A 23,766-nucleotide genomic window follows, 5' to 3' on the forward strand; every position below is an offset into this window, starting at 1 on the left:
GGTGACAGCCCTTGAGGCTGTCCAGGGAGAGATTTCAGCAAAAGACATTTATGTGCAATTTGTTCCTATGCCCACATTTCACTAAAGTTGCTACATCTTTCCATTTATCACATCCAATTACAGTCTGCTCCTATAGGACATTGAACAACTTGCCAGCCTTGTTGATACAATTTCTATCCCATGAGAGGTAGAAGAAAGTCCAGTATTTTTCACTGTTACACTTAAAAAAATAAACTTTTATTGTGATCAACTTTGCAAAATTCAGGCCAGCCTATAATCCAGTAACAAAAACTATACATCTTAATAATGTCTTAACTCTCAGAGATGTTCCTTTTTTTTTAAATCCTCGCTGTAGACATGCTTATTGATTCTATAGAGAGGGGAAAGGAGAGAGAAAAACATCAACATGAGAAACACTGACCAGTCACCTCTCCTATGTCCCCCAACTGGGGACAGAACCTGCAACCTAGGTGTGTGCTCTGACCAGGAATCAAACCTGCGACCATCACTATGGGACAAAGCTCCAACCGAGGGAGCCACGTTGGCCAGCACAGAGGCTTCCTCTTTCACCTCCTAGAGACTGTTCCCACTGGTTCTGCTTCTCAGGTCTAAATATCTTTTCCCAGTAATGGGACAGGATAGAACAACACTTTTGATCTAGAAACCTAACATAAGGGTATTGAAATATATTCAAACTTCTTCCAGAACTTAGCATGAGAAGCAGTCTTTAAGAAAATCTCTTGAAGTTCAATTGACATTTTTTTTTGAGGGAAAATTCACATAGGACACAATTAACCACTCGCCATTTCAAAGCGTTCCATTCAAAGGCATTCAGCACCTTCACGATGTCTGCAGTCAACTCCTCCATCTGGTGCCCAGATCGTTCTACTGTCCCCAAAGAAACCCTGCACCTAGAACAGTCGTTTGGATCTCTTATTTATACTTACTCTCTAATTTCTCTTTGGAACAGAATAAAATCATCGGTTTAAATGACAGCATCATGATTTGACCATCTTTCATTTCTGCTGGACCTTGTTTGATTCACACACACACAAAAACAAACTGAGGTGATAAGCTGAAATGAGGCTGCTCTGAAAATGAAAACAGGACTGGGAGTCCTACAAGGAAGGAGCCCCGAAAGGGGTTGCGGAGGATATGCAAATAATTCACAACTCTACCCAAGGCCTACCCTCATCATCAGAAACCCAGATCTTACCTCCATGACTGACGGTGCTCAAGCTTTTTGTGGGGAATTAAACTGCACCTAGAAGTTAGCTATAGTAAATACCATTACAGTGAGGCTCTGAATTATGGTGTTATTATTTCCTTTCAGTTTCCACATTTTAGAGCCTCATAAATAAAGTATGACAGGCAGACATAACAGCATGAAATAAAAATCTCCCATTTCTTTGCTGCTATTCAAAGACTTTGGAACCTGCACACTGTAGGCAAACTTGTCAGAGTTGGAAAAATGTCAAAAGCAGCACACTCTCCAGAGGCCACACCCACAGTACCAGAAAGTCTGGCCAAGAAAGGAGCCCTTGGACTTGAACCTGTCCACTTGATCCGATGCCAAACACTCCAAGAAAACCCAAAGCCTTCAGTGCCTATATCTAGAAGACAGGATTTGCAGAGTCAAGACAAGGACTTGCTTCATCCATTTGGGAACCCTAAAACTTCTCAATAAAATGTGAGATAATCTTATCTCTGCTACCAGAGGCATTAAAACAATTAATTACTTTGGAGCAGGTAGATGATAGCCCCCAAGTAGGTCCATGTCCTAATCCCTAGAACTTGTAACCTTACTGGGTAAAGGGACTTTGAAGATGTGATTAAATGAAGGACCTTGACAATCGGAGATTATCCTAGATGATCCAAGGGTGCCAAATCTTATAATATGGATCCTTGAAATCAAAGAACTTTTCCTGAAGTGTTCGGAATTAGATGTAATTATGGTAGAAAGCCACAGTGATGCAATGTTGCTTCCTTTAGGGATGGAGGAAAGCGGACTCCACAAGCCATTAGTCACAGAAATGAATTCTCCCCTAGAGCCTTCGCAAAGGAATACAGCTCTGTTGATACTTTGCTTTTAGCCCAGAGAGATCCCTACAGAGTCAAAGCTGCAGAACTGTAAGGTAATAAATTTGTCTTGTTTTATACCACTGTTTGCAACAGTCTGTTACACCAGCAATAGGAAATAAATACATACTTCATCATCGTTGCTATTCAATTTGCATGATGCCTTAGTAGTATTTTGCTTTAAACGCCAATATTTGACCATTGCTTACCTAGTGTTTAATTTGCTTCTCTGTACAGACCAAAAAAAATAGACTTAGTACAAGAGTAAATATGCTCAAAATCCCTCCAACAATATAAAACAATACTTCCTTGTACACATCTGCTTTATTTAGTTTCTTTCCTTAGTGTGTTAGCACAGAGACCACTTACAGAAAGAACCACTGAGCATAACTGAAACCAACGATTTTGCAAGAAGCAAAGTGCTTTTAGGTGAGAGTAGAAAATGCCAAATAGCCTCTTTAAAGTTGTACACCAGGACACAGTAGTTCTCGGTGTCTCTGAATATCACAATGACTGGAAGATGCCTCTGGCCTCCTGTGGGCCAAGGACAGGAAAACAAAGAGAACAGGGAGGAATCATTCCATCCAACATACCTGCAGGCCCCATTGAGAAATTCTGCTTGGACTGAAACCATTTAAGGACATCTATTAGCATGAAAGTGATCCACCCAAATATCAGACAAAAAATATCAAATACTTATAAAACATTATTATAATGTCTTTATTATTAGCAAAATTTGGTCCAATGTATGGCTCAACACTCATCTATAAGATATTAAGTGCTGAACCCCAAAAGAACCTCAATATGGAGTAGCAAAGGCTATACATGGTCTTAAAAGCAGACATACAAAGGTCTTTTGTTTAATAAGCTCTAGACTAGAGATTCTCAACCCAGCTTGCATATTAAAAGACCTGGAAAGCTTTTAAAAACTGCAGATGCCCAGGCCCCTCCCCCAGGGATTCTGATTCAGCTGGTCTGGGAAAGGCCTGCATAGGAGTGCTTTTGAACTTTCCCCCGGAGATTCTGATGTGCTGTCCGAGCTGTGAACCCCTGCTCGGTACCCAACCATGAGCAGCCTACTGGACTTATCTACCTGGCTGTGGCCACTCCGCAGAGTTGAATCCTTTCTTCCTGCATTTGTATCCCAGTTAGCACAACCCATATCATCTCCCAAAGGAGAAATCTGGCAGTCATTCCAGATGTCTGCTGTCCCTTCACTTCTTATCCCTAATCAGCAGTTCTATCAGTTCTCCCATCATTTCCCAACTCAAGACCTGACTGGTCTCCTTTCCATTAGTCTCTCTCCACATCTTCATACTGTACTAGGTAGCCTAAGGAATTATCTTTCAAGAGAATTATACAACCTTCTCTGACTTCCCACCCAAACTAGAATCTACTCTTGGACCTGGCACTTAGAGTCCTACCCCTGCTTCATCGGCCCGCTCCTCAAGCCCCACCTCTTCAGTCTGCTACATCCCAACCGTGCCATCACCACTGTAAATTGCTGAAGGTTCCACCGTGCTCTTTGGGGCCTTTGTGTTCTTTCACATGTGATTCCTTATTCCCAGAATGCCTTTCTCTAACTTTTCTGGCTGGTGGCACTTTGTGTCATAGCTCAAATAAATGCCTCCTTGATCATCAAGCCTCTTGCCAAACTCTCCACCAAGTTAGTCCTCTCCTCTCTCACCCAGAGCACTCTGCTCAGAGAGCTCCTTTTTGCAAGGTTCTCTTTCCCATGAGACTGAGCAACTGTGGGATGAGGTCTGTGTGTTTTTCATCTTCATATTCCCAGCATCTGGCATTCACTTATTTGTTCATTCCTTCAACAGTTGTATTAAATATGTAACAAGTGCCAGCCACCTCGCTAGAGACTCAAGGCAAAATATTTTCTCAGAGTTTATATTCTTGAAAGGGAGGCAGATAATTGGACAAACACTTATGATAAAATAAGAAGGTACGAAGAGAGTTGAGAAAAGTGTTTTATGTTTTTTAAGTTTACAGTATCTTAAGTGAAAAAATGTCAAAACAGGTTTTAAAAATTGTGGCACATTTCAAATGTTGACATCCAACAATTAAAGTGACACAGTGAATGTCATCTCTTCATTTTGTCAGTGTATCTCCAACAGAGGGCCCCACTCGGAGACACCGGAAGTCCAAATTGGGGACTTCATATTGTCAGGTGGGGGAAATTGGCTCTCTTACTCAAGAAGTTTCTGGCACTAGTAAATACTAAATCTCTACTGGAAGAATAAATGGATGAATGACTAGCCCCAGAAAATGAAGTCGGTTTATAGGTAGGTTTTATTTCTTATTAGCATTTTGCTGTAGCTACTGAATAATTATGCAAATAAAAAAATTAAAGATTCAACAACCAAATTCAAGCCACTGTCATACATCCAATGAGGAAAGAAGAGGTGGGTGTATAAAGCAAACGATACTGGCCATGAGTTAAAAACTGTTAAAATTAAATGAATACGGATGTGGAAGTTCATTATATTATTCTATTTTGGTCTATGCTCGCAACTTTTCACAATACTGCTAAATTTTAAAAGGGAGGCTGACAATCCACGTCACTGACTAGAGGAAAGTGTGTGTTTTGGTTGGGGAGACTGTGCACACCAGCACTGTCTCAGCAGTTGATGAGTAACTTTTCAAATCTACAGCTTGGTTAAAAGGGCTGTAGCTGGTTTCAACAGCCAACTCAGCTCCTTCGAGAAGAAACCCACCAGCACTAAATTGACCTTTTGTTGTGTGCATTATTGTTGCTGCTGGAAAAGCGCCTCCAGTCTGCCGACAACAGGGTTCGCCGGTCTCAGATCTAACCTCTGACCTAGCTAACGGCTCTGTTTCCCAGGGTACGTCCTGGATGGCTGCACCCGGTTAGTCACGTTTGGTGCCACAGAGATAGATTTGGTTCATTCAGGCAGTGACCTCAAAGGTCTCCAACTCGGGCTTTTCAAAGAAAAGGAGGAAGTCTGGGAGAGAAGTCTGCTTTCAAGGAGAGCCATTTTCCCCCCTGAAATCCTGAAGCCATGTCAGTATTGCTAAAGACGCTATGAATGTCTGATAAATATCACATGTTAAATGTTTTCATCTATAGCATCACTTAAGATAAGTATTTTCCTTTTGAAGTTCTGGTGAGATTCAAGAAGATCCTAGAAGAAAGTATTTCAGAATCCTTACCTTTTCAGTTCCTGCCGCCTGAGGCTCGCTGGCAGATCTGGCTGTCAAAAGAGCAAAGAGGACAGTGTGTTGTTTAGAAAAAGGAGAAATAACATGACAAGTAAGAGCTGAACAAGCAAACAAATATTTCTGTAAGGGGGACTAGGTGCTGATGGCCAAATGGCTCTGAGAGCAGGAAGGTCTAACAGGTTTACATTTCTGAGCCAAGAAGCAGACATTTTGTTAACTCTTTTCCTTTCAACAAATGTATCTGTGCAAATAGGAGTTCTTTTCTTTGTGTACATCCCGACAGAGGCTGTGTACCGGTGAGATGAGTAAAAACAAGCTTTCCTCCTGCCTTCACCCGATTTGCTCCCAGCAGGACCAAAGTGGCAGAGGCAGAGCCGCTCTTTCTCTGGGTGTTAGGGGCAGAGTTGGAGTATTCTGTGTGTGCGTCTAGCACTTTAAGAGGGTAGATGAACAAGGCAGTGGTTGCAGAAGCATCTTTAGCATCCAAAGCTTCTGCAGGCTGTTTAAAAGTAGAAGCACCTGTACCCCAAGGCACTAACGACCTCTGAGGATGTTGAGCAGATTTGGCCTACTGTGCCTGAGTAGGGTTCATAGCTCCTATGTTCAGAAGCGCCTTTACTCCTGGAAAGCTACCCAGCACCCAGCTCAAAGGGGATTGCCTGTGTCTCAGGGAGTGCTTCACCATTATTTTGTTGTATCTCACAACAAAGAGGTACCTCACATCCAAAGTACTAAGGGTGAAAATCCCACTCTCATGAGGTCCTAGGACCAAATCCACATCCGTGTCTCTAGAGATCTCACGTTGCTGGAGAGTGGCCCATGTGCTTCAATCTCAACCCAACCAATTAAATTCCCAGACAAATTTAAGGGATCATGTGTTTTCAAATGAGCCAAAGTTATTAGAAAACTATTATCATGATTAATGACAGCAAAGGAAAAAAAACAAGCCAAGAGCAAAAACAATCCATTTTCAGAGAACCCTACGAATAACAATGATTAGTGGGACTTGCAAAATAAGCCTGTGCCAGGGTGCACTGCACCTATACATTATTGCCAACAGCATAAACCCACCCGCAGAGCCTCCCTGGAGAGCAGGTCGGTGCTGTTTATCAAGATCCTCAAATACATTCCCAATTATTGTCTTAGTAATGTCACTCCTTGACTTTATTAAAAAATAAGTAAATAAAATCCAAAATACAGAAAAAGAATTACTACCATGTGTTCAAAAGAGCCTGGATACCAAACACAATCTATATATTTTTATATTAAATAAAACAGAGAACTTCCACATAGTGGAACCTTAAAACAATGAATAAAAAAATTTTAAATGAGGAAAAATGCACATGATATAAAGTTAAATGAAAGAGAATATAAATTTTTATATACAGTATGACCTCAACTATTTTTCTAATATACATTTTACAAATACATGATTTTTCTAATATATTTTCTATATTTTGCATACACAACATTCTTAAAGTGGCAGAAATTGCCAGATATGCCTCAATATCTGCTCTCTTCTTATTCCATGCTTATAATTGAATTATAAGTAGCACATACCACATATATGTCAAAAATAACTACTTTTCCCAGCCTCCCTTGCTGCTATGCATGTGGCCATGAGTCAAATTTCAAAGGAATGGCTGCAAAAGTGATACGCGCATCTCTGGGTTATGCCTTTCCCTTTCACCTTTCTCCCTTCTCACTAGTTATAGCAGGCTCCTCATGGCAAGCCACATTACACCATAAAGCAAGGGAAACAAGATAGGAATGACAGAACAATGTGCTATAAGAAGCCCGGGTTCCTTGACGATCTTGTACAGTAGGACTGTTTACCAGCCCTGCACCACCCACCTCTGGATTGTTATGCGAAAAAGGAGCAACTCCCAGCACTTGTCGGCCGCTGTGCAATCTGGTCCCTTACAAGCAATTCAACTAGCAACCTAATTAATGGAAAAGCTCATTCTTACTTTTGCCAAGCATTTTCCAAATGTTCAGTAATTATCATGAATTACTTTGTCAGAAGAAAAATGTAAGCTTTGTTTACTAATGTTAAGAAAGTGAAGGTAGCACAGAAGAAGGCTGGGCAACATTTGCCTTCTTTCCACATAGGAGAAAAAATGGAACTTATCATTTTGAGAACTAGTTGTTACATCATATGCCAGTGCACAGATTACAAACACACTTCGAGTTTATATGACCCTCAGTCACACCCTGTGGCACTTTATTTGAAACCTTTTGAAAAACAGTTTTAATAAGGGAAAGTAGTTTATCTCTAAATAAAATCTGCTTTAAAGTCTGCTTGAGGAATACTCAAAACAAAACAAAACAAAACAAAATTTAAAAACTCTAGTCAATGTATCACAGTAGTTCCCCCTTATCCATGGTTTCACTTTCCATGGTAAGACATGGTTCAACAATAATGAATGGAAAATTCCAGAAATGAACATCTCATACATTTTAAATTATATGCCATTCTGAGTAGCATGATAAAATCTCCCACCATCCCTTTCTATCCTGCCTGGGATGAGAATCGTCTCTTTGCCCAGTGTCTCCACGCTGTATATGCTACCTGCCCATTAGCTGCTTAGCAGCCTTCTCAGTTACCAGATTGATTGTCATGGTATCCCAAGGCACGTGTTCAAGTAACTCTTAATTTACTTAATAATGGTCCCAAAGCGCAAGAGTAGTGATACTGGCAACTCAGATATGCCAAAGAGAATGTATAAAGTGCTTCCAGTAAGTGAAAAGGTATGTAAGTACAGGAAAAAACATAACACATATAGGGTATGGTCCTACCCATGGTTCAGGCATCCACTGAAGGGCAGGCATCTTAAAATGCATCCTGCACAGATATGGGGGACTACTGTATATTTGTCAAGAGGATACACAGACCTGCTTAAAGTGAACTTAGAAACATTCTTAAAAACAGTTTTGTATGTACACTAACTCGTACCTTTACTCTAAGGGTGTTGTTTGATCTCCGGATAGAATCATAATGAATCACTCTCATAGCAACTCCACTGGCCCAATAACTGTTGACTGTCCATCAACAGAGGTGTCAATTTCATTTTCCCCTGGAGTGGGGGAGGGTTTGGCAGAGCTCACATAACCTTCCTGGTCTCCTCTGTCACTTAGGGGCCTGCGTTATAAGACGGCTGTCTAAGAAAAAGGAGTCACATCTACTCCACAAAATACAGGAAAGATATCTGGTTTACTTGGGGATCGGATCTGAAACAAGGGCCTCACTAAAACTGGTCTCTAACCATACCAGAATAATGCACTGAGGATCCTTTAAATCTGCGATAATGTTATACCAGTGACATTTCATGTCTTTTAGAGGATTGTTAAAACCCTATGCACTTGCATACAAGACAGTTGACCAGGTAGACCCTAGAGACTTAGGTGTAATTATACATCAGATAAAAAACCCTTCTCAAGAGAATGCCGAATGGTCCTTTTCCCACCTGTGAATCACAACATCCAACACTAACATGGCTAACATATTCAATAACAAAGGCAGGATGCCAGAGTTTCATCACTTCCCTCTGAGGATGACTGTGCCAATATTTTCAAGAACACCCTATATTCTCCCTTGCAATAATTGAAGCTGATAGTCAAAGCTCTGAATTCTCAGTTTCTTTCCCCTTTTTCCCTTTACAGGAACATAAGCAAGCCAACTCAACAGGCCTAATTACCATGGCAACAACATGTGCTGTGATGATGAGTGTGCTTGTTTTTTAAAATGACTCACAGATTGTTCCCCCAGAAACCCCAGACACACAGGTTTCTGGCTGGTTTATGAAATCTCCTCAAAGTTTCCTTGCAAATTTCTTCTATTAGCATAATTGGTGTGATGAAGAGACATTCATCACAATCAAATATGCCCTTCTCCTTAAGGATAAAAAAAAAACACCTCACTTGGTTTCTTAAACACTCCAAGATTAATCAATTTAAAACTCAAGTTAATAATGAAATTAATTTGAGTTTGTACGCCGGAGATAATTAATCCATTCCTAATTTAAATAATTAAGGTATTCCATAATGTAGTTTTAGAGACCCGAATGGAATAATCAGCTGAAATAAAACCAGCAGTAAAAAAAATATAAAATAAAATAGCCTAAATCTGTGGGCCTATGGTCAGTCACACATAAAGTGTTACAAAAGAATAAATGTCTTAATACTGACATGTTTTTCAAACTAATGTCCAAAATAAAGACATTTATTTTTAAAATTCAGACATGAAAGTGTCCAGACATTTGGAGAACTGTGGACTACTTCCATTTGTTTATTCAACACAGATTATTTAAGACCTTCTATGTACTGAACCCCACTGTGTGTAACTGGAACAGTGCTCTGGGGGTTGGGGTGGACTATTTTATTACTGGAGATAAAAGCCCACATACTGTCAGAAGGACCCTTTGCTGCACAAGACACCATTCTCAATAAGCTCTCAGTGAGAAGACCCCATTACTTGATCGATCATATCAGGCCTTGAACTCAATCCTGATTTTGGCATCGCAGTTGACTCCCTTCAAAAAAAGATGTTGGTAATTTTGGTATGTTGATTTCCTCTATCTGAAGTGGAAATAAATCTTATTTTACCATAAATTCAACTGGAAATTTTATATAAATCTATTTCACTTAAGAATCTAAGTCTCCTGATGCTTACGTATAGTATAACACATAATATGCATGCATAGACACAGAAAATAGTCCCTAAAAATTACTGTCTACACATTTTATGCACTGTTGCCAATAATATATTTTATTTTCTAGAGTTTAAAGGGGTAACCTGAGTGTATCTGTCAGGAGAGTCTAGGTTACTCTGCAGTAACCCACCCCCCAAATCTCAGTGGGTCAAGACAGCAGAGCTTATGTGTCACTCTCACTGCATGACGGGTCAGTGGCGAGATCGCCTCTGTGTGGTCTTCACTCCGAGACTCAGGCTTAAGGGAGCAGCCACCCTTTCTTCCTATGCAGAACTACTCCCAGTCACCAAACGATTCTCACATGCTTACACCCCGGTTCTCACACACTTTTTCAGGGAAGGGGTAAATGTCATTTCTGCTCACATTTCACTGGCCAATGCAAACTACATGGCGACACCTAACCAAAGTGGACAGAGAAGCATAAGTCTATCATGAGGTGAGAAGGAAAGCTGGAAATATTTCTGAGTAAGCACATGGCTTACTGAACAAAGAGCACATGCCTGAGATTGACACGTAAGTACGTTAGTTAGAACACTGACATGTGACTATCCCACTCAAATAGGCTACCTTAGGTGATTCCTTACCCCAAGTTTCAGCGTCTATGATTGAGGCTAGGCTGTAATCATTTTTGGCAGAAATTCAGTAAGAATCCCACGGATAGAATAAAAGATATTCTACTCCAGCTTGTGGTGACAATAACAATTATAATAATAATAGCTATCCATCTGAATAATTACTGTAAGTCACGCACTATGCTAAATAAATATTCTACATGCATTATATATTTTTCTCCTGACAATTTTGTGAAGTAGGTATTGTCTTCATAATTTCCCATTTTATAAAACAGGTATACAAAGTTTAAGCAACTTGCTCAAGAAATTCTGATTCCCATGTTTTTCAACTACCATGTTCACCTATGTAGGAAGCCTTAGAATATTATTTTTTACACTATATTTTAGAATTATTTTAAGACGCCATAAAAGACAAATTGTACAATTTTTTTTTGCCTAGGACCTTTCACCTTTGCACATTTAAATTTTCTTATTATTTTAAATAAAGAAAATCTTGGGGCTGTTCAATACCATTTTTTTCCTGAAGACAAAAAAATAAAACTGTTAACAAAATGTCTTTAATGCCTATACAGAGCAATGCTCCCAATGCACAACCATCATGCATAAAGTTAAAAAAAAAGCAAAGGATGAATTGAGTTTTCTGAGGATAGCCTCCAAAATGAGATTTTTTTTCCCGTTTAAATTTTCAGATTTTTTTTCAAATGGTTCTGCACAGATTGGATAACTATCCTTCTTAAACAGAACTCTGTTGGCAAAGCCTAAAAATTAACTTCACTTTCCTGTTCAAAAATGCAAATACAAGAGTAGGAAGCACTCAATCATTTACTACAGAAAAGGTACTCCTACCATTAATACTTAGTCTGTTATGATGAGAAAGCACAAAAATACACTTAGAGATGAGCAGTCAAAACACCGTAGTGACAATTCCACTGACATTTCCCTTTTTCACTACTGCTGATTCCCATATATAGCCTCTGAAATACAACACCCAAGTGGAAGGTACGAACCATGAAGAAAATACAACAATAATGAAACTGCATGCTGCCTTGGAGTTGGAAAGTGAAAACCTATTTTCAAAATACCTCGTAATAGAAAATTCTACAGATTACTCATTCTTTTCCTACAGATGCCGTGATCAACAAAATATATCCCTCTCTAGAAAAAAAAACAAGGTTTCCATTTAAGTCCGACAGACACCATACACAGAACCTTGGCCTTTCTAGCTCATTTCTTGGCCCTAGGTAGATTTTATTTTGATCAAATTGATTTAAATGACCAGCCAGGAAGACTCAATTTAATTATATATTTTCTACAATGCAGACATGCAGGCCTGGTTGTCTAAATTAAATGCTATTTTTATTGCTTTATAGAACCTGATGTATTTTCTTCTGTAATAATTTGTTTAGAAGGTTCTTCTTGGTCTTGCATCAGCCATTTTGTATTTTCTTCTAGGGTTCTTTTTGCAATCTGCCGAGGTCATCTTCACCAACCCAAACAAGGTTTGGTGTGTGTGTATCAAAGGGAGATGCATGAAAGCCCTGTTCAACTCAAAGTTGTGTGAGCTTGATAACTGACTTAATCTTTTGAGCCTTGGTATCTTCACTTATAAGGTGGGAATAATAATAGTTGCAGACTCTGCTGACTGCCTACCTGCAGTTAGCTAAAGGATTAGCCAATAGAGCCCAGCCTTTTAGGAGGGGATTGGGGGGGGGAGGGGAGTTGGTGACTATCTTCTTCAGAGAGGCAGGCAGCTCCAAGGCCTCAGGAGGAAACTTTTATTTTTAGCCAATCACAGTGGGCCACCTTCCTATCCACTAAGAGATAAGCGTATGAATTGTGTGGGGAATTCTGCTGGAGATAGCTTTGCCTGTAACCTTTAAAAAAATGGTACATGGGAAGAAACTAGCCACGTCACTGTGTCTCTAGACATTGAAATCTGCCTGTATTCTGAAATTATAGTAGCCATGTCAGCACAGCAATAAAGATGGGCCTGAGGGGGTAAACCAATCTGCTGAGGTGGTCAGAATGGGAGGAAGGAAAGAATTCAGGTTGCTAAGAATGTTGTTCACCTATGTATAACCAACTCTGGACTTACCCTCCTTTCCGGAGGTTTTGTGATAAATTTCCTATTGTTCAAACCATTTTGGTAAGGTGTTCCTTTTCTCAGCAGCCAAAAGAGTCCTGGCCCTGGCTGGTGTAGCTCAGTGGATTGAGCACAGGCCTGGGAACCACACGATCTCGGTTCGATTCCCAGTCAGGGCACATGCCTGGGTTGCAGGCCAGTTCCCAGCAGGGGACGCACAAAAAAGGCAACCATACATTGATGTTTCTCTCCCTCTCTCCTTCCCCCCTTCCCCTCTAAAGATAAATAAATAAAATCTTAAAAAAAAAAAAAAGAGTCCTGATAGGAAAATACTGTTCTCATCTCGTAGGCTGACTTTTAAAAGTAGTGGAAAACTGTAATGTATATAAAGCATCTAGCACACAGAGGCACAAATGGAATGTGCCACAAGTGCTAGTTCTCATCCTGATTTCTGAAACCTGTTGATTGATCTTCACTCATTCAAACGTGAGAGCTGAACTCTGTGTTGTTTTCATGACTCTTTTGCGAGTGTCCCCTAGTTCTTCTAGACAGAATGATGAGCAGAAGTCACTGCTTTCTTTATTTACTCATCTAAAGGTAATACCAAGCACCCTAAGTTTATTTTAAACAATAAGATTGGCATTTCATTCAGACAGCAAGCCCTATAGTGCTGGCTGTAGTATAGAAAAATGTTCAACAGAAGCATCTTCCCGACTGTGTAAATCTATGGATCCAAATAAAAGTCAGCCCTGACCAGTACTCAACACAATAGCCAAGTGTTCCTCATTCGGAGTCACCCTCATTTAACTGAAAATCTTCTTTTGTAGATGAAAGACATATTTTATAGATTACCATACACATATGTAAAAAAGCCACATTTCATCTGGAATTTTATCTCATCCTTATTCCAGAATCCAGCACCTTTTGTTTGGGAACCCTCTCCCTGCAGATCTTCATATGGCTGACTCCTCACCATAATACAAGTCTCAATTAAAATGTCACCTCCTCAGAGAGGCCTTCAGGGATTACCCAACATCAGTAAACTCCCCAATACCACCACCATCACACACACAACTTTTATAATTCAACCGGTTTCTATTTTAATCCATCTCAGCACTCCTCACTACCCAATATTCTCTTGTATTATAATTTGTTTCTGTCAATGGGGTCCAACCCTTGCTGGTTCTGATCTACTGAGTCTGCGTTGAGGCTTGGGAAATAGGTATTTTTTTTAAAGGACTGCTTAGTGATTTCCAATGTGAAGCCAGATCCAAAAGCCCCTGGTTTATATGTTTAACTGGGTCTCCCCCAACATTAGAATGTAAGTTCCAAGAAAATAAAGGGCTGGCTTGTTTTATTTGTCCAACTTTTCCTTAGTCCTTCAAAGGACATGTGTCACATTGCAGACATTCGGTTAAGACGTGTGGACAGACTGACGAACTGTATTACAATTAGGTCAGTAGTGTCTGTTCACCAGTAGTTTATGAGCAGGCTCCTAGAGTATCTGGCCCACTTGGCATCAGAAAATAAGTGACTCAAGAAAGTTCAGTAAATAAATGAATAATAAACAGAATGTATTTGTGGACTTAAATGTTCTCACCAAATAAAAGTGAATAAATAAATAGACAAGGTGATGGATATGAATGTGTTAATTGACTAGATAGGAGGAGCAATCTTTTGGCAGTATATAACAAAAATCACCATAGTGTACACTTTAAATATATTAAGATTTTTTAATCAATCATACCTCAATAAAGCTGAAGTTAAAAACAAACAAATAAGTGCTGGCCAAAGTGGCTCAGTTGGTTAGAGCACCATCCCATAACCAAAGGATTGCGGGTTCAATTCCTGGTCAGAGCACATACCTAGGTTGTGGGTTTAATCCCCATCCAGGATGGGTGTGACTGGGACCGTACTAAAGGCAACCAATCAATGTTTCTCCCTCGCATCAATGCTTCTCTTTCTCCCTTCCTCTTTCCCTTCTCTAAATGAAAAAAAAAAAACTCCTTGGGTGAAGGTAAAAAAAAATTTAAACAAACAAACAAAAAAAGAATCCCCAAACTGTTTTTGTGTACTATATTATAGAAGAGAAAGATAAAACTGGATGGGGCCACTCTCCTCAAAGATCTTGCAAAAAAGAAACAAAATCAGATTGCCATTATACACACTAGAATGTGCTCATTGCTGTGACAAAAAAGAAAAAGACTTCCGGGGAGGTAAAGATGGTTTCTTATTGGGGATGGGAGGGAAGAAACCAAGAAAGGCTTCGTAGAAGAGGCAGCATTTAAACTGAGCCCCACAGGAAAGATGGGATTTGGCTCTTTAGAGAAGAAAGACTGTGGCAGTGACATGTGGAAGGGGAGGCAGGAAGGGTATTCTAGGAAGAGGCAGGAACATAAACAGCAAAGCAACCCAGCTGGGCGTTAGAAGGGCCTGAACTAAAACATGGCGATCAACATGGAAAAGGGTAGAGAGTGTCACGATATGTTTTTCACTACAACTTGAGTTGTTGGTGAGGAAAATAGTGAAAATAAGTTTTCATAATTGAGGGACTGAGAGAATGGTGTCCTTGATAATCGTGGAATCAGGTGAGGAACTGGTGTGGAGGAACGTGGGAAGGGGACGGCCAGAGCTGCTCTGGACATGGGCGTTTCACTGTCAGTGGGCTGGGTGCTGTGGGAAGTTTGCCGGGAACCCGATGTGTAAGTTTAGAGAGGAGGTTAAAGGTCAGGATGGAGAGCCGGTGTGGGGACTGACTCACACAGCAACAGAGACTGAAATCACAGGAAGGGATTTGATTCAGGGAGAGAGAAATTCAATTGCTGAAGAATCAAATCTCGAGAACGCTTAGAGAGAATTCAGAGTGGGTGGAGAAGATGGAAGTCCTCAGAGAGGAAGGAAGGGTGGCAGAATATGCCACCTCAAAATTTGCCTCTTTGGCATAAGAATTATTTGGAGCAGATTATTTTGGAAAACAGCACACACAGGAGAAACTCTGAAAACAGGCTAGAAGTGACCTCTTTCATAAGAAAAATTTACATTTATGAAGGAAATTTTCATTTGTAAAAAGTGCTTCCCTCTCTGTACCAGGAAGAAAAGGATGACTGACAACTAGACTCTTGTCTGTGGGGGGGCACCAACCTAAATGCGCATGACAACCTCACTCTCATTTACTTGACCACCTCCCCATACCTGGCCTCCCCCACTTCTCCTCACTTACGTCTTTTAGCTGAAGATGTTTTCTTATCCTGAATTCTAAACCACCTCTGAGAGTTACTCATTTTTCCCTGAGTATCTCTCTTGTATACATGAGGTACACATATTAACAAATGTCTGCTTTTCTCTTATTGATCTGTCTTTTGTTACAGGGTGCTCACTGAGAACTTAGGAGGATAGAGGGAAAACTACTTTTCCTTCCTCACAGTTAGGAAGAAAACAAGCTTGAGCCTGATAGAGGTATAAAAAGTCCAGAGGAAGCTTTGCTGACAGCAGGGTTGTTTAAATTTTAATTAATTTATGTGTGTAAACTAAGCATGTTTGCAAGCAAAGAGGAAAGGGCCAATAAAGAGAAGAAACCAAATATGTACGAAGGAGATAGAATTATTGTCAGGACCTAGAAAGTAAAAGGAAATGGAATGGAGAGTCCAAGCGTGAGTTTACTCCTGACTAAGAAGAAACAGCTGTGTTAATTTGATCTAAGAAGGAAGGATAAGAGAATAAATGAAGACAGAGAAATCTTGATGTGGTGAGGAATGAGGCGGAGGAAACCTATAGCATATGCCTTCTCAGAAAAATAGAAGGGGGTCATCTGTAACGGATAAAGGGAGTAGGACTTGAGTTTAATGGTTTTCATAAAAAATGCACAGAGGATGGTTGAAAGTGAAATGAAAAAAGTAAGAAGAAAAAAGGATTTTCAAACAACAGCAAGAGTCCTGCTGATGTTGCAGTGAATCTCAAGTAGAACCCACCAACCCAGTTGCCAGACCCTCTCCATTAGCTCTGACTGCCAGGCACCTGGGAGCAAGAATCATGGCTGTCTGGCACAACAACCAGGTTGGCAAGATAACAAGGGAAGGCCAAAAAAACAGGGGTCAAGTGATTGGTTCTCCATTAAGAGTGTGACTATTTACATATATTTGCCAAGAGACAAAAGGGTTGATTCTGTCTTATCTTGAACCTTGGTATACAGTGGTGCCACTTCTAAGAAACATGTTATCACTAAAGGTGGAGAATTGACCTCCCTCTTTTTAATATTTAAAGTTCTCTAGAGCCCTGGATGGTGTGGCTCAGTGGATTGAGTGCCAGCCTACAAACCAAAGGGTCCCTGGTTGGATTCCCAGTCTAGGGCACATGCCTTTGTTCTGGACCAGGTCTCCAGTAGGGGGCGCATGAGGGGCAACCACACATTGATGTTTGCCTCTCTTCTTCCCTTCTCCTCTCTAAAAGTAAATAAATAAAATCTTTAAAAAAATAATAAAGTCCTCTAGAGATTGTCTGAACACTGACTCCCACTGAATATAACTTGTTTTCTTTAACATGAAAGTTTTGGTGGGGCCATATATATCTCTGATACTCCTGAAAATCTGAATTTTATTTCCACAGTGGCATCTTTACATTTGAACAACTTTGAACAAAGAAACTCCATATTTACATAGTGTTAAATGTAAACAACACCTCTTATTTTTAAGCAAAATAATTTGGTCTTATAAACAATTCTGATAGTGACAAAGTATGAAGACTTTCTCTTCATCTGTTCTATTATGGACGAAAGTTAAATGGAGATTGAATTTGGGAGGGGGGATATTAATCAACTGTGCACCTTTGGACAAGTAACTTAAATTCTGGGCCTATTTAATTATCACTCGTGGAGGGGCTGATACAGGCTTGGATGTTTCCCAAGTCATTTTCAGCTCTACCATTCCCAATGTCTAGGCCAGGGACTAAATCTTAGTACATCTCTGTAATTCCCCTTTTCCTCGAGAATCCATAGAACCAGGCATGGATCCTCCCAGACCTTGTGAAATGAACAGATTTGGAAAGTAAACAAAGTCAGAGGTCACTACTGCCAGCCCCAACCCCCCACCCCACAACACACACAGAGTACATCACAAAAAGTTAACATGCAATCATTCAGAAATTCTTCAAACCATTCAAGGTCAACGACTGCAGCCACAGCATACAGCTCAGACACTGTCCCTGTTCAGTAGTGTCCTTGCTCCCTACCCTTCTTGCCCAGCTCTCCCCAGCCCTATACATACCCTGCCTCAGCAGTTTGGGAATCAGGAGTGAGATACATAATGGAAAACAAAACAAAGATTCTTTATTTTCGAACACGAAATTTAGATTAAAATCACATTTCATTAGTAGAAACCTGTTGTTATTGTTTAACTACTATAGGCCTTCTCTATAAGTTCATGCTCCCCACTATAAAGGGTTTGGAAGTAATTTAGTACTTCGGTATCTCCTCCTTTTCCTGACACTGCTACCTATTGGGCAGTTTTTCTCATCCGGCGGAGGGGGAGATGGAAAGGCACTTAGGAGAGAGACAGCAGTAGCCTGGTCCACACTTGACCATCAGGGTCCCTGGTCTGACTGTCCACTCAGGGGATTGAATTTCACTACCGGGTTCCTGATATCGCCAAGCATCAGGAGCTCCACAGATTCTCTTACTTTCTCCTTTTGATTTTAAAAGTTACTTTTGAGAGAAGTATTTTACTTGGGCAGGAATAATACTCATGGATGACCAAGATTAAATACAAATGTTATCATTATGATCTTTGACGCACTATGTTAAGAGATCTCACCATTTAAAAATGTCTCTTCCAAAACAATCCAAGTGAAAAATGAGCAAAGGACTTGAATAAACATGTCTTCAAAGAATATATACAAATGGCCAACGAGCACAGGAAAAGCCTCTCCAAATCACTAATCCTTAAGGAAATGCAAATTGAAACCACAAAGAGATATCAATTCACACCCAGTAGGATGGCTACTATCGAAAACAAACAAGCAAAACCTCCAGAAAAATAACCAGGGTTGCTGAGGACATGCAGAGAAGGGAACCCTCGTGTACTGCTAGTGAGAATGGAAAACGGTGCGGACAGCTGCTGTGGAAAACAATATGGTAGTGCCTCAAAAATCAAACCCAGAATTCACACAGGACTCAACACTTCCACTTCTGGGTACCCTAAAATAAATGAAAGCAGGAACTCCAATGGGTATTTGCACACTTAGGTTCACAGCAGCACTATTCCCAATAGCTAAAATGCGGAAGCAACCCAGTGCCCACCAAACGCAGAGACGAAGTGTGGTGTATTCACACAGTGGAATATCATCCGGCCTAAAAAGGAGGGAAAGTCTGACACATGCTACAACATGGAGGAACCTTGAAGACAGGTGCTAAGCGAATTAAGCCAGTCACAAAAAAGCAAATGCTATATGATTCCACTTATATGAGGTATCAAGCATAATCAAAATCATAGAGACAGAGAGCAGGAGGGTGGTCGCTGGGGGGCCAGGGGGAGGAGGGAATGGGGAGTTAGTGTTTAATGGGGACTGAGTTTCCCCATAAAACTCCCCAATAAACTCAAACTTCTCAGTCTAAGAAGGTGAAATGGATTTAGAGATGGATGGCCGTCATGGGTGCACAACAATGTCAATACACTTAATGCCGTAGAATGATACACTTCAAAATAGTCCAGAATAGTCCAGAAATTTTGTAAAAGATATATTTATTTTGCTACAATAAAACAAGTCTCCTGGAACTTTTGTGATAGTGGCAAAGATTAAGTGTCTGCTAACTTTTCCTTATGCCACCCAGGAATGAAAAATGACATCTGAGTACCTACTGTATCCCAGGTCCCCACATATCCACAACAAAGCAAAAACCAAATAAAAATCACCCCCCCCAACAGAATCAAAACAAAACCCACCACCTTGACTAGGGACTATTGAACCCTCTTTACAATGAAAAAGCTAAGGTTCATAAATTAACACCCTAGGTTAAGCAGCAGGATTCAAAGGCAAATGTGCCTGACTCTCCAAGCCTGCATTCCATTTAGTCCATGATGTTATTTTCTTTTACCCACAATTGTCTTTTTGAACCGGCTTTCTGTTTTGAGTATAAAGTCTTTACACTTAAAAGTTGGGCCTGCCTTCAGAAGTAGGCTAAAAAAGTCAGTGGACCAAATACATTCACTATGTTCCTACCACATGAGGCCCAGGGCTGGCTATGAAATAATGGAGTCATGTTTCCTCTCAGCCATTGGCCATATGGCAGGGGGAAAAAAAACACACATTCAATTAAAATTTCAGTGTTGGTGGACTCCCTCAAAAGCCACTGAGTACCCTGGGCAAAAGCATTATGCCTTTCAATATTCCATATGGCCGCAATAAGTGGAACTAGTCTCATTTTACAGCGTAGGAGCATTTTCATCTTTTTCCTAAGCCTTCTACCATTGCAGTTACTGATCTGCTGTTACTCACTAATGTTGTGCCTCAAGCTGGAATTAAACAATTAAGGAAATGTTTTTTGTGCTATGCAGAAAACAGGCACTTCTTAGTTGTTTTCCAAAAGAGCAGGGGGCTCTCTTGACTCTCCAGTGCCTGTGGGTCAAGGTTTTATTTTCTTACCCTTGTGCTAAACACGCAGAGAAGAGGCACGCAGATTGTCTACACACCCCTAAACACAGCCGAGTGTTGGCGTTACCTAGTGAACACAGCTGGTAGATGAGTCAGTACCAGAGGATGAGCCCATACTCATTCATACAGCCCAGGTTCCCAACTTTCTACTTCACGTAATGACAGGCAGCTTGATGGGAGGACTCCAGTTAGGGGCTTTCTGGATCCCCAATCTGGGCTAGACCCCCTCTCTGGGCAGGTATCTTCACACATTTTACTAAGAAGAGGCAAGTGGGAAGTGGAGCTGTGGAATACGTGGCATGACTTGTTTTGCCCACAGATTTGATTAAATGCAGTGAATCTGTCAGGGGAGTTCCACGGTTTTGCCTCTGTAGCACAGGTTTCATTTAATAAGGCACCTCAGAGAAGTAGACATTGCTTTTCCTCCAGTACCAAAATATTCTTCTCTCTCAAAATGTGCTGCTACACTACAAATTTTGAGAAGCCAAATTAATTTCATAAAATAGCATTAAAAAAAAACCCCTACAGCTCTTCCCAGTAGACAGTGGTGACAAATGAGGAGGCACATATACGCTCAATGGCTTATTTAGTGTTTAAAAACCTCTATTTTAAGAATTTATTAGTGTCTAAATCTGACCTTTTTATTATTTTACTCCACTGTGAGTTCTTTTTTTCCTTTGAAAATCTATCTCCTTCCATTCTATTAACGAAAAAAATAAAACCTTTTATCAATGACTATTTACTGATTAACTGTACTTTCTTTTGGAGACAAAGCTTAATTTTTAGAACCAGCTACACTAGGGTATTAAACTCTTTCTCCTACCTATCATGTCAAAGGACTCCACGATTTCCTTTCTTATCCATTGGACTTATTTAATACACTTTTACATATCATTCATAAATATGAACAAGTCACGGTCACAGACTCTCATTAAGAGCATCCCTTGCTCAAGAAAATAAAAGAATAAAAACCACGTTCTGATTTTACTATTTCAGTCTGTCTGTGCTGTATATAAGTAAGGAAACAACCCAGCCACGTTTTTATTTTTTGTTCATCACTGAGATTAGTATGTATCTTAACCTAGAGATGAATAAAATCCATGTAAACATAAAATCCAGGTTTATGCTGGTATCTCATTCTGGACAAGCGAAACCTGCCACCCTCCTTTGAGAAAGGATGCAAGTTTAGAAGACCGACTGGCAAATTGTAGCTGTTTCTGAGGTTATATTGAAAGCAGCTGCACAGAGCACAGGGGAAAAGGCACCGTTTTTTAATGGTAAGTACTGCCCCTCACAATACGCAATTCTTTTGTTGGCAAATTCTGAGTACAAAAGGATTTAATACCCCTATCCCTCCCCCAAAAGAAGCCAAATCACAGTCATTAGCTGCAAAACAGATGATACCCCCGCGCAACGTGTCGGAGAGATAATGCAATTAGCATTTTACTCGCTCACACCCCTGAAAGAGGACTGCAACGCTCAGATGATCAGCGCGCAGCTCCACAGCCCCAGCTGATTCCACTCAGCCCTGCTTTTCTTCCGAGAGAACTGTGCAAACAGCTTCTTACATTTGGCGAGTTTTCCTGACCGGTCGGTCACCAAAGATAAGCACTAGGATCGTTTTCTTTTTAAAGCAAATGTGGTCATTCTCAAAAGCTCTTCCCACAAGAACCCATCTTAATCATTTTTCCCAATCCTGAAACAATGTCCCTATCTTCCCTTAGAAATCTGCGTGTAAAACCACAGGCGATGGTCATTTTACTCACTTTAAAAAAGAGCGACACTGAAGAGCCTTTCTCTTACCTTGGCTCTGAGGCTGGTCAGAGAAGAGTGGCTTTTCTCCTGTCTCCCAGCCGGTCTGTGCAGGCGAGCTCCGGCGCAGCCCGCCCAGCCCAGCTCAGCAGTAGTAGGAGCTGCCCACAGAGCAGCGGCCGCTGTGTGTATGTGTAGCAGCTGCGCCTGCAGCCCAGGGACTAGTCCCCACCCAGCTTTGTCTTCAGTCATCGTTCTTTCTACAGGAAGCAGCACATCTCCCACTTCCTCCTCTTCTTAGTAGCTGCAGGCTGCTTTCTTCTTTCCATCTCATTCCATTTCAGGGCTCGCTAGCAGTTTCACCTTTTCCTGGGCTACTGACACAACTTGACTACGAGAAACTAGCCCCTTTATCCCTTTGTTCTAAATTTCTTTGGTGGTATCTATCCCTTCCTTCCCCTTCCTCATTCTCTCGCCCTCACCTCCACGACCTACCGCCTTCAACACGAGCGGCCCCCTTGTCGGCACACAGTTTGCTTTCTTAGCTTGAACTTGGCTTGTTTTCATTGCTGTTGCTGCTGCTGCGGTGGCTGTTCTTTTGGGGGTGTCAAAAGCCGCTGGCCAGGTTCTGGCCCTGAGATCCAGCACCAGCCTCAATGGCTCCTTCTGATTCACTATAGTCCTTTTCAAATGAGTTAGCGGGAAGCTTGCAGCGCCTTGCTGCACCATTTTTCTCTGGGCCAACATTCTAGATGACTAATTTCTCTAAGGTCCCACTACCACTGAAATCTTGCTTAACCCACATACTCAGAAAAGAATGACCCCGATATGTATTCTTGTGGGGCGCAGGAGCTAAACCAAGTCCTGCAATGCTACCTGTAGCCTAACAGTGAAGACATATTGCCAAGATTCTTGATGGTGGGAAGGAAGGACATGGTCCTAAATGTTATACTGTTCCAGCCCAGAAATAGAGTCCTCTCCTGCACCCCCCCAACACACTGGTGGAACTGAAAGGACCTACAGAGTCCTTGCCAGTCACTTTCGTAGGTGGTGCAGCATAAGGGTAGAGACTGCAGGAAATCTCTTCAATCCATCAGGATTTAAATCTAAGCTGTCATTACTGACTTTATGAGTTGGAAAAATTATCTAATTTCCACTTGCCTCGATTTCCTCATCCGCAAAATGGAAATGACTACACTCATACCCCACAGTAGAAATGAGGAATTAAATGAGATGGTATGCAAAAAGAATATAATAATTCCTGGAACACAAAGTGTTTGATACATACTAGCTCTTATTATATTTAGAGGAAAGTGAAGCCCAGGGAAGGCTAGTGACTTCAGCAGTCAGCAGCCAAACTGGGACAGTACTTGGTTTTAGGATTCCCCTCAGTTAAATATCAGGACTACACTCAGACACTCCTGGTGGCAGCTTATTCAGCTTGCAAGCCATTCTCCCCGGATACCAACACAAGGTGCTCAGCAGAAGCTAGAGGATAAAACACAGCTGGGGGCAGGGAATCCCAGTGTCCAAGCTGCACTGTTAAGAAACCTCTGCTGCGGAGTCAGTGACTGGAAAGGTAATTTACCCCTGCAGGAGTTAATTCCCCAAATCCACTTTTTAAATCCAGTCTTGCCTTAACTATTCCAGCAAGTAAACTAGCAGGAAATGCTGGAAGCCTAGAGCTGATGAAGATAACTGGATTATCAGGTAAGTCACCAGGTAAGTCTTCCTA

At 40.9% G+C, this 23,766-nt stretch overlaps 1 protein-coding gene across 2 annotated transcripts in view; it reads right to left on the reverse strand.

Moving 5' to 3' along the window:
• The window catches only part of GNG2 (G protein subunit gamma 2), a 106,226-nt gene extending 83,969 nt beyond the window's left edge, over positions 1–22,257 (reverse strand). Inside the window, exons 1-2 of one of the 2 annotated variants that reach the window (XM_053670078.1) lie at positions 22,083–22,257; positions 5,263–5,299 (exon numbers count right to left, since the gene is read on the reverse strand). The gene's annotated coding sequence lies outside the window, so the exon portion shown is untranslated. Of the gene's footprint in view, positions 1–5,262; positions 5,304–22,082 lie in introns of both variants that reach the window. The other variant, XM_037155629.2, reaches the window with a different exon arrangement.
• Between the last annotated feature and the right edge of the window lie 1,509 nt (positions 22,258–23,766).

This window comes from Artibeus jamaicensis, unplaced genomic scaffold, assembly GCF_021234435.1.
Source record: "Artibeus jamaicensis isolate MK-2021 breed Jamaican fruit bat unplaced genomic scaffold, CSHL_Jam_final contig_548, whole genome shotgun sequence".
NCBI classification, from domain to species: domain Eukaryota; kingdom Metazoa; phylum Chordata; class Mammalia; order Chiroptera; family Phyllostomidae; genus Artibeus; species Artibeus jamaicensis.